Below are 12602 nucleotides of genomic sequence, written 5' to 3'. Positions count from 1 at the left end.
AGACGACGGCAGCATTCTCCTGGAGGGTCTCTGTTAGCACGGTGAGTTCCTCACGGGAGAAGTGGACCTGCCGCTTGCGGTCGCACGCTTTCTTCGCTACTTTTCCCATTTTTCTTGGTTTCGCTAGGGTGGATGACGGGTTGGGTTGTGTCTCAGGGTAGTGATTTTAGTGGTTGTGTGGTTTTAGTGGTTTTATAGGTGTACGGCGGGTTGTTTCCCGTTCCGGGCCCGTGTTTTAACTTCCGTTTCCGTATATTTCCGGTCACCGTACTTTACGGTAGGCGCACACTGCGGTGTCCGCTGTGATGGGTGGCGGTATTGCACCTAGGGCGCCGTACGGCAGCGGTGTGGGCCGTTTTGGGTTCATTTCCGCCATCGCGGACTTTGCACTTCCGCCATGCCGTGGTGCTCGTGCCCGATGGGTCGGAATGGGCCGCACTTTGCTCCTTCTTGCAATGGCGGAAACGCTATTTACGCTGTGGCGGTCCGGTCAGTCACTTTCCGCCAGGGTCGTAATGAGGGCCACTGTCTGCATGTAATCCCAATTTATATTCCACCCCACACACTTTCATACCTTCCCCTTGCAAATCTTCCCTTGGGTGATCGCGGTGGTAGGGTTTTTTCGAGAGATCGGCCTGCTTACCTGACCGCAGATACGGATGGGCAGGATAGCCAGCTGGGTGTCTTTACCTTGCCACTCCTGTGGGGGTCGCGGACCCTGTTCTTGATCCCGGTGCAGAATCAGAGATGGAACTACATGCGATTGCAACATAGGTTAAAGTAAAACTCTGTGCCGTTTTGTTTGTGAAATTTGAACAGTTAATGGGAGGATTGTATCTCTATTTTGTAAAAATTGTATTATACAATTAAATCAAATAAACAAAAAAAAAAAAAATCTTCCCTTAATCTCTGGCCCAATGTTTCTATAGAAAGCGCAAACAGAAGTGGTGAAAGTGGACAACCTTGTCTTGTGCCCCGGCGCAAGTCAAACTAGTGGGAAAAACATCCATTTGCTGCCACACATCCTTTCGGACTTGAATACAAAGCCATTATTCCCTACAACACCGTTTTCCCAATCCAAACATTGCCTCTCAACTCTGTCAAAGGCCTTCTCAGCATCAATGGCCAGCAGCGTAGGATGGCCCCCCTTTCCCTGAACCTGATCGAACAGATGCAGGGATTTCCACATTGTATCCGTTCCCTGACGTCCCCTTATATATTCCACTTTGTTTGTGTGGAACAGCTGAGGCATATATGTTTCCAATCGGGAGGCAAGGACACAGGTCAATATCTTGGCATCTACATTAAGAAGCGAGATGGGTCGATAAAACCAACAGACAAGGGGATCTTTACCCTACTTATGTACCCCTGAGATGAGGGCCCTCACGAAAGAACCAGGGGCCCATCCCGATGACAAGATGTTATTAAATAGCCTCATCAAAGTGAGGTACCAAGACACCAGAAAACAATGTATAGAATCCTGGCATAAAACCGTCTTCCCCTGGGGCCTTTCCAAGCTGTAACAGTGAATTGCAGACAAAACCTCCTTCCCCGTCATAGGGGCGTCCATACATGCCCCATCTTCAGGATGCAACACAGGAAGAGAAACCCCATTCAGATAGGCTTCCAGGCCTCCGGGATCCACCTTCTCCTCCCCCTTAGATAATCCCTCATAAAAGGAAGCAAACCTATCCACAATAACCTCGGAAGTCATTTCAAATCGGTCATCCACTGCCTGTATTGCTGTTATCCATCTTTCGGCTCCCTGTCCATGAAGGGGGACTGCCAGCAGCGCCTGCGCCTTATCCCCCTTTTTATAATACTTTTGTCTTAAAAACAGAAGCTTTTGAACAATCTTACCCTCCTACAAAAATTGCAAATCCTCCCTTTTGCCCCTAACCTCCTCTATCCATCACCCCACTCCTATATCTGATTCCTGTATTGTACTTTCGAGGATGCCAATCTCTGTACGGAATTAGTTTTCCGGTACAGTCTCTCCTTCTTCTTCCGGGCCCTTTCACTAATCGACATCCCTCTCCACGTTGCTTTAGCGGCAACCCAGACAGGGCACAAATCCACCTAATCATAATTTTCACAGTGAGCAGCGAACGCTCAACCCAAACCACGACAAATCCAGCAACACTATGCCATGATCCGACAAACTAATCGGGAGGATCTCAGATCCCAGCCCACTGCCCCACCACTCTTTTGAGATACAGGCATAATGTGTGCATAGGCCCCTTGAGATGGGGAGTAATAAGAGAAACCTCTATCCTGGGGATGAAATAGGTGCCACACATCATGCAGGTCATGAGAATCCAAATAGGCCTGCAAGCCCGCAGACCCCACCAGGGGCAACCCACCACTAACCACCCTTGGACCCCATCTATCAAACTTTAGGTCAGCCCACATGTTGAGGTCTCCCCCCACTTTCAGATGCCCTTTAGACTCTCTCAGCATCCTCCTCATCGTTCCCTTCAGAAATCTCAATTAACCTTGATTAGGGGTGTACAGTGTCACAAATGTAAGTCGTACACCCTTAAAAGATCCTGAGACCAGCAGTGCCCTATCACCCTCACTTTTCCACACCAGCACCTCCTCTATCCTCAATCGCTTATGGAAAAGGATACCTTCTTGGAGGGATGCCCAAAATACCTGTCTGAGGAGACGACAGGGAACATTCCTCTCCTGCCCCTGTGAAAACCGTGAAAACCTAATCTCCTGCAGGAAAAGAACATCCATTCCCACGTGTGAAATTCTCTGGCAACCAATGATCGTTTAGTTGTAAATGTAATCCCTTCACATTTAATTTAAAACATTTCATTGGTACATCCTCCTCCTCTTAATCACATCAGTCATTGCCATAGAGATAATAAGTTAGATCCACAAAATAACACACCCTCAAGAAAAACAACTTCCAGGTCATCCAACCTCCCTGAAATACTTTCACCATACCAGTGCCCCGCCACCTCCCATCCCCCTCTAAGCCCTCAATACCCAACCTACCCCCCGACACGCAGCATCTAGCCCAGCCCAGTTAACATCACTGGTCTAGGACCCGACCACCAGGAATTCCCAGACCACTGGGAAACATCACAATGTCCCCTCTTCCCCCTCCCACCAACAAACAATATTTCACCCCCACCTCTAGACCTTAAACCCAACAGTCCATGAAAGAACTGAACCTAACTCTGCAGAGGCTGGGGTACCAGACCGTCCCCCATCAGGTAGCTTCAATATGAACCCCCAACACCGCCCCTCAAATAACAATGAAATACATAAAAAAGAGAGGTTACGAGCGGCAAGGAAAAGACATGAATCAACTCACCGTATTGGAAATCTAATGCATCAGGGGTCCTATTTATGACCCTCATGTTTGAAAGAAATGGAAAAGGGGAACCCCCAATGATAGCGGCCTCCCTTCTCATCGAGTCATTGGATGATGGGGCACACATTCTCCTCTTTGCAAGAGTGATGGCTCATAGGTCCTGAAAAACAGTTATCGTGGAGGGGCCCAAGAAGACTGAACCTTCTTTCTTCGCCTTATTCAGGATTCTCCTCTTCTTCTCATAATAGCGGAACCTGGCCAGCACGGGCTGGGGGTGCCTACCGCTTCCACAGGCTCAGTGTTCCCTGTCCATTGTTTGTGTCGTTGCCAAACAGGAGCTCGACCACCTCATGGTTGGATCTCTTGATGTCTCTTTAGGTTTCAATCTAATGTTGGCCTCACTCCTTTCAAGTTTCTGTCAACCTCATATGAATTCGGAGCTCCACTGTATCAAGAGAGGTTTGACTGTTTTCCAGACTCAACAGTCTATTATCGAATTTGGCGACCCTCTTGTCCAACATATGTAGCCTTACTCCTATGTCGGCGTTGATGCCCTGAATCTCTTCCAAGAGGGACGCTATGTCCTTCTTTGTCGAAACCGCATCAGCAGTGAAAGTGAAACCTCTGGAGAGAAGCTTTTCCAATGTCCATGAAGTGAAAGGATTCAAAGAGGAGAGCCTGAGAAGAGCTAGAACATGAACAGTACCCCCTGGTGCAGTGGCTCAAAGGAGCAGGAACCCACAGACACAGACCAGGCCAGGAGCAACTGAAGGTGGAATCACCAAAACATTGTGGTTGGCTCCCGAGTGAACCCCCCAACCTGGCTCCTACGTGGCTGGGCTTAAAAGGATCCAGAAGGCGAGAGCCTATCAGATGTGCAGTCAAATTCTTCCCGTGGGGCAAGGAATTACACACCCTGCCAGTGGAGTAACTTTTCTCAAAATGTTGGGGGGGACATGATATCTGAACAAAAAGGTGTGCCAGCCAAATGAATGGGTCCAAAATGGTGTGCCATGAAAGTTGGGGGGACAAACACCCCTGTACCCCCCTAAAATTATGCCCATGCACCCTGCATCACACCTCTCTTCTGGAGGGAGACACAAGACTCCCTGGGAACCTTTTAACGGCCACACATCATATATACCCCACCCTAGGGGTCTCCAACTGCCCCAAAAGGGCCACCAAAACCCAGGTTCTGGGGTAGTTCCTACTTGCAAACCAGCACCCCCATGGCCAACACTCGCAGCAGCAAAGCCCTTCAGGCCAGGACCAATCCAAGGGCTCTGGCACCCCCTTCTTACTGCCACTTCACCCAAGTCGGAGAAGGGAGCAGATCTGCGGCTCCAACCACCAAACTCTACTTTCCGTCCCAGCCAGGTAGCCGCAGGAGCAGTCCACCCACCAGGATCACAGCACCCTTCACCAGCCTGCCTCCTCACCAGCCAACGGGCACTGCCAGGCTGCCATTGATCTGGTGATCCGGGACACCAGAGCAACACCCCTCATCCGCGTCCTGGGTCCTCGGTGGGGCCAGGAGGCAGAGAGAGGTCCTGTGCTGGAGACCTCGATGTTGCACCATGCCCCAAAGTTCAAAGCTGCAGCTGCAAGCGCAATGCGTCGTCCGGAGCTGACCCCTGGGGAATCTTCAACAGGGAGTATCTCAGCTCGCTGTTGGCCAAAACTTCCAACCTTTCAGGCGATTAATGACAAGATGTTCTAGCAGAGTATGGACCACAAACCACCATTCAGGGGGGGGAACAAACTGGGGGCTGTAGCCACTTTTTCAGCCAAGTGGAACAGGAGGCAAATGCTCAGGCTGCAGCCATTAATTCACCACCCTGGTAGCCCCACAGTACAAAAGTTTAACACTCATCCTTCATCCACCATGATCTGCAGTCCTCATGACCACTATTCATTCTCCTATAGTGTTTTGCAAAACCTTTACTGATTTTTATAACTACCAACATTCTAACTTAGGCTCTCCCCTATTCTTAATTCTTCTGGCCATAAGCACACATTTGACTCTATAATCTTTAATTAAGAAGAAGGTTTTGCAACATCACATTAAGTCCTTAGTCTCATTGTCTTTGTCAACCAGACGTGAACAGAAGAGGATTTTACTCCAGCAGTGTTGAAACTGGTTGAAATCATACAGGCACATCCTACAGCAGAATGATTCTGAAAAAATGCTACAATGTTTGGAAGTCAGATGTAGCTAGTTTCTGGAAAATTATAAATATCCTTTTTGAAACTCAGAACTCGATCCAAGACAATCAATTGACGAGGACACTTGGTGTGCTCATTTCACACGGTTATAGTCTGCTAAAGCAGATCCAATCCGTTATTGTCTTTGACCCAAATCTATCTTGGAGGTTGTCCTTCACCTTAGATGATGTTCATGACCTGATTTTAAAAGCAAAGTCTTCCAGGGTTCCTGGCCCCGATGGACTTTCCTATTTACTTTTAAACATAATCCTGCGATGTGGGCTTCTATTTCATTTCCACAATTTGAGTTAATATTGAGTACTAGAATAATTCCTCCCTCTTAGAAATGTTCTCATCTCGTACCTATTTTGCAAAAACTTGACAGACTTAATCCTCACAATTATTATCGTTCTCCAAAATGTTTGAATCTCTTCTATGAGACCAGGAGATCTGGGCTCTTGGAAGTGATCAAATAGATTATTTGCAATCTGGCTTCAGAAAGGTACTTGACACCTCCCTTAATGGACTATGGCCCTCATTACGACCCTGGCGGAAAGTAACAGACCCGACCGCCATAGCGTAAATAGCGTTTCCGCCATTGCACGATGGAGTAAAGTGCGGCCAATTATGACCCATCGGGCACGAGCATTACGCCATGGCGGAAGTGCAAAGTCTGCGATGGCGGAAATGTCCCCAAAACGCCCCTCTCCGCCGTCGTACGGCGCCCTAGGTGCAATTCCGCCACCCATCATAGCGGTCACCGTAATGAGCGCCAATCGCAAAATACGGTGACCGTAAATATACGGAAACGGAAGTAAAAACATGGGGCCGGAACGGGAAACAGCACGCCGCACACCTATAAAATCAGAATCCCAACACAACCATTAAAAATCCGACCCTGAGACACATCCCAACCCGACAGCCACCCTAGTTAAAACAAACAAAATGGGAAAAGTAGCAAAAAAAGCGTGCGACCGCAAGCGGCAGGTCCACTTCTCCCATGAGGAACTCACCGTGCTCACAGAGACCCTCCAGGAGAATGCTGCCGTCGTCTTCTCGACGCAAATGACCAGGACGGCACTTGCGAACAAGAAGGCCACATGGGCCCTGGTGGCACAGCGGGTAAGTGCGGTGGGGACCGCACCCCGCAACCCACAGCAATGCAGAAAGCGATGGGACGACTTGCGGATACGCGTACGGAGCATACTATCAGCCAACCGTAACATTGCCACAGCTACCGGGGGAGGATCGGAATCACCCATCAAGTTGACCCCCTGGGAAGAAATCTGTGCCTCCACCATTGGAATGGAGAGCATAGAGGGAGTCGGAGGGATGGAGAAAGGAGTGCAGACATCCGAAGAATCAGGTAGGTGGGCCAAATAAAACAATGCTAAATCCACAATGTCCAATCATGTGAAGTACCATGTGGCCACATAGTGCAACAGAAACACATGTCCAGGAGAACGGCCACATACATTGGCCTGATAGCGCACTTTAAAAGTCACATTAAATACATAAATAATTAAAAATCCTAAAAACACCCTCTACACGTGCAGCATGCACACCCTAACTGCAGGCTGCAAAACAACTGCATCCTCAATCCACACAGAAATGAAACCACCTCCAAGGCCCTGACCCAAATCACCCTCAGGTACCACCCCAATGCATGTGATACATTGCCATTCCAATTTCCACAGACCCATAAATAACGCTCGCCCTCCTTTACTCCACCACAGGGTCCAAGTCAAACGACGAGCTGCAGGACACCCCTACCAGCACACCTGCAAAGAGGGCCAAGACCAACGGCCAAAGACCCTCCACCTCAGCTGCACGGATCAAGACACGGCAGCAGCCCAAATCAAGTGGCAGCACACAGGAGGGGACTTCAACAGGCACCCCAGCAGCCAGCATGCCCACACCAGCAGCACCACAGGTCCCCCCAATGGATGCCACAGAAGGCACTGCTTCTGATGGCAGCAGCACCATAGGTGACACTGCATTGATGCCAGCATGCTCCGACACAGACAACGGTGCTGTCGATGTAGGACCCATCCATGACCTGTCTCAATCCCCCTGTTTGTTTCATCCCCTACACCATGAGGATACCACGCAGGGGCACCCACAAGACGACGACTGGCCATCCCCCACAAGCCCTGTGGCAAGGCAACATGAGGTGATCAGCCCCTCTGTGACACCACCGCAAATGGCCATGGCACAGCAGAGGCAACAGTCCCTCGACCAGGTGATCATGCAACAGCAGCAACTGGCCATGCTCCTCAAGGACCATGCTGATGAATGTGGGGGTACTAAGGCAGCCATAGAAACATCTACTGAGACACTTAGGGCACAAATGGAGAGAAGCACCGAGAGCCTGAGGGTACAAATGGAGAGAAGCACCGAGAGCCTGAGGGGGGAACTGCATGCGACGTCCAAAGACGTATGTGCTGAACTTGCCGCTGTGCGCCGTGTGCTCACTGAGATCTCACAAACCCTTAGGGACATGCATGGACGTGAGCAGGCAGAGACATCATCCGTTGCAAGTTCCGTCCAGGGCAGCCCCCAACGTAGATCTGGGAGGAACCTGCGCTCCACAGGCAGGGGTGCCCCTGATACCCGGAGAGGGGGCTTGCAATAGCGTCTGCCCACTGACAATGAGCATCTTTGGACACTGGTGTTCGGGGGGGAGGTAGGAGGGTGGAGGGGGGGTGTTGGGCTTACTTGGGTGGCGGGTCGATGGGGTGTGTAACATAACTTCACATATGCTATAAACATTTCATAATCATCCAATGAGACGTGTGGACATTGATCTTTGTGTACGAGGCCTTTATAGGCGTACAGTCCACATTGTGCATGTTCCAGACACACACAGTGCCACAAGTCCCGTGTCCATGTATCAGCCACCAGGCGTGAGTGCTAGAAGCATGAATCTATGATACTCTGACGAATTTCACGGGCCTCCTGTGCCTCGCGGACTCCCTGAGGTGCTGCCACATCCCCAGCCTCATCATGACCATCTTCAGGTGCGTGCAGTTCTGCGTCAGGGGGCATGGGCACATTTCTACGTACGCACATGTTGTGTAGCATGACACATGCCATGACTATCTTTGCAACCTTCTCATGGCGGTACAGGAGTGCCCCGCCAGACCTGCTGAGGCAGCGGAAACGAGCCTTCAGTAGGCCGAATGCCTGTTCTATGACTACACGGGTACGTGAGTGGGCATGGTTGTAGTCCTCCTCATGCTGGTCCTGTGGGTTCCGGAGTGGTGTAAGGAGCCATCTCTTCAGTGGATACCCGGCATCACCTGTATGTGGACAAGAAAGGATGTTTGTGGAATGACATTGCTACGTACGCATCCCCCCCCTTCCTGCCAGGTCATTGCCGCATCACATACCCCACATTATCATGCATGGAATGAGACTCACCGAGTAGCCAGGATCTGTTCCCTGCGTGTCGCTCCATGTAGCGTGGTATTGTAGAGTTCCTCAAGACCATAGAATCATGGGTTGATCCAGGAAATCGGGCACAACAATGTGTAAAGATCCTGTTGGAGTCACACACCATCTGTACATTAAGAGAATGATATTGCTTCCGGTTGCGGTACTGGGCCTCCATGGCATGTGGGACAACCAATTCCACATGGGTGCAGTCAATGGCACCAATGCAACCCGGTATGCCGGCCAGTGCATGGAATCCAACTTTTGTGTTTGTAATCTCCTGCTCCGAGCGTGGTAAAGAGATGTAGTCGTCTGCGTGCTTCAGGAGGGCATCGAGCACTTGCAATAGTGTCCGTGAGAACAGTGGCTGTGAAATGCCATGCAACTGTCCGACTGTGTGCTGGTAGGTGCCTGTGGCCAGGAAGTGGAGTACAGACACCACCTTCAGTAGGGGTGGGATGGCGGTTGGGCTATCTATCATGCTGACAAGGTCAGCGTGTGTCATGTCCACAATGGAGATTATGGTGTCCCGGTCCAAACGGTAGAGGGTGTGGATCTGCTCATCAGTGAGGTTGAACGGATGTGCTCGGAGGCGTGGGATTGCGGGCTGCCTGCGTGGTGGTAGTGGCTGTGCTGGTGGGCCTTGCTGGCCCTGCCTTGCCCTCCTCCTCCTCCTGCGCCTCCTCTGTGCGGCCGGTTGTTGTAGTAGTTGGTGTTCGTCTTCTTCTTGAAGTTGGAGTACTTGCAGTGCTATCAGGTCCCCCAGGCCCAACATCGCTAGTCCTGCCGGTAGCATTTTGGAGTGGGTGTGGTTGTGGGAGGGGGTTGGGTGTGCAATTTATGTGTTTTCAGGCTGTATAGCCTCCACCTGTGGTGATTCATTCCACCTGTGCCAGCTGCAATCCCCTTTGGGCGAGCACTGTACCGAGGTTCACCGACGGGCGGGGCGTCCCATTTGTGAGTGAAGCCAGTTGCCATTTTCACACACTGCCGCACTACATGGATGATTATGTGATTTCGAGCGCCCACGGATGCCTTTTCGACGTGATGTTGCAAATGAGGAATTCGAAGGACAGCGCTTTCGGTTTTCAGCTAGCGGCGAGGAGACGCCCACAGGTCTGACTGCAAATATAACGTTCTATTGTTTAATGTCCTTGGGACAGGGGCCATGGCGAGAATGCAATGATTGATATGAATAGTATGGGATGCGCAATAGCGTAGTGGACGATAAGGCAGGACGTTCCCAAATACATGTTACTTCACATCACTAGAATTCCGGGCTGGAGCACAGTGGATTTTGCAGGCTGCATTACGCACAGACTCAATGGAGATTTCAAATGTAATGTGAGTTAATAATCATGCGTTTTTATACCGGGATGAGGGAATGATGTATGGATGCATGGACAGATGATTTAATAGAGAGTTTGCCATGTACATGGCTTTTTGATATCTATCCCCTTCCCCTGCGCTATGTGATGCAGAGCTGCCATAGTGGGACCATCGTCTATCTGCCCTTGTTGAACCCTCCCTGTCTCGACGCGCCTTCCAACACTTGTGTCTATGCACGTTACTAATCCCATCTCATGGATTCTGTTCTGACAGACGCATGCACACAAACACTTGTTTGTAATGGTGTTTTCACCTCGATTTATATTGTTATGATTGGCAAGTGATTCATGGGTGGAAATAATCCTTTTGAGTGGGCTAGCATGCATATGGCTGTAGATTTGGTGTGATCATTGAAGTGAGTGATTCAAATGAAGTTCTGATGGCCATACTATTGTTTTTCATTTCATTTGGGTGACAGGTATCTCCTCCCCTTTTGCCGCTGCCATCTGTATGCCACTCCTGCAGATGGCTTTTACTCCCGACACCTGCTGCTTCGAGTTCATCAGTGGAGCACCATTACGATCTTATGGGACGATCGCCAATGGGCCACATGCCCTTACGCAGTACTAGTGGCTAGGAGCAACATATCTACCTTTCAGCTGGACTAGTGCCTACCTAATGGGACTGGCCTGCGGTTCTAGGCGCTTCCATGTTGCCTTTTTGGACGTGAATGTAGCCCCTGTGTACCATGAAGGAACAGGGCGTCACACAAGGAGTAGCTGGTCATTTATTGCGGATGCATCCCACAGTAGTGTAGATATTTTGGGGTTCATGACCTAATAGCTGTATGGGCTTGGTGAATTTGATGTGCATTAAAATTTTAGTCTGATGTTAACCGTGTAGCGTTATTCTTTGGAAGTAATGTAGCATATTCCTATTTGTGGAGCGATGTATTGTGAGTAGATCTGCATTGGGTTCCGGCTTCTGAGTATAGTTGCGTGGTACTGTACTGGCCGCGTTTGCCTACGAAGCCCAGTGAGGTCAGGGATAGGGGCTGCCATCATGACTGTTTTAATGATGTCATGCTTAGGGGCGGGGGTTTAGCTTTTGTGTAACAGATGCCGGTCAGCCAGGTGGATTGGTGGAATGATGTGATTATCAGATAATGGCTGGTCACAGGTGCCTGTGTTTGCGTGCGTTTCTTGGAGGGAGACTGAGGTCATGTCCATTGGAATAGCTTCTGTATTCGTGCCTTCTGTGCCCTGCAGCTCCCATTGGCCCCTCTTGAGATGAGCCTGGCTGCTCAGTCACTCTGCCAACTTGTGTGGTACATGCTTATGCTGATGGTTGGTTTGTTTACTGGCATGTGTACAGGGCTGGTGCAGTCTCCCTAAGGATGCTGCTTTGAATGTTGCCTTACACTGGTGTCAGGCGATGGGGGCCTGTTGTTGTTTTGTCTCATCTTTCAGTTCATTTTGCTGTACTTGAACCTTCGCATGCCTGTGCTGCATCAGTACGGCAATGGTGACATGCCAAATATGGATGGCCACTCACAAGGCACTTGGAGCCCCTACATTAATTTGTTCGTTGGCATGCGTGGGTGACTTGTGCATTTCACTGGTTGCATTTTACTTCATTGCACCTACGAGGTGTTGTGCATTGTGGCCAGGGAGTGGTGTACAGGCACTCAGTTGGGCCATTTACGGTTGGTTCACGATGCCGTATTTCTCGCCATGGCGGATTGGTACTTTCCGCCATGCTTGATGGCGTAATGTAAATGTCCGCTAGGGTCAGCATTCGCGTACCGTTGCGCCATGGTGGTAATTACGGTTTTGCATGGCGCGCGTGCGCGTACTTGGTGCAGTTAGCGTTGGCGTTCACTACGGTGTCGCTAATGGCATCGTACTTTACGGTGACGGGTCATAGTCGCAACGAGCGGTATTCGATGGCGGTATTGCATTTCCGCCATCGTTTTTCGATTTCCGCCAGGGTCGTAATGAGGGCCTATGTCTTTCCAGTTACCAACACGGGTAGTATTGCTCAGTGGCAACATGCTCATCTTGGAAGCAAGATGATGCAGGGCAGCACAGGTTCGAATCCCGGGTCTGCACTTAGAAACCTCTTCGATATTAAGCGTTGTTATAAATAACCAATTATAATTATAACTTTTAAAGCCCACTCTACCTTCATAGATTTGAAAAGTGTGTCCGTATGGAGTAAGCTCCTGTACTGAGGCTGTCTGCCTGGCTTGGTTGACATACTACGCTCTATTCACAGGACACAATGACCCAAGTTAGATTGTCCA

The sequence above is a fragment of the Ambystoma mexicanum genome, chromosome 14, assembly GCF_040938575.1.
Source record: "Ambystoma mexicanum isolate Mex_15411 chromosome 14, UKY_AmexF1_1, whole genome shotgun sequence".
NCBI classification, from domain to species: Eukaryota; Metazoa; Chordata; class Amphibia; order Caudata; family Ambystomatidae; genus Ambystoma; species Ambystoma mexicanum.
Note: the sequence above shows the minus strand (reverse complement) of the source record.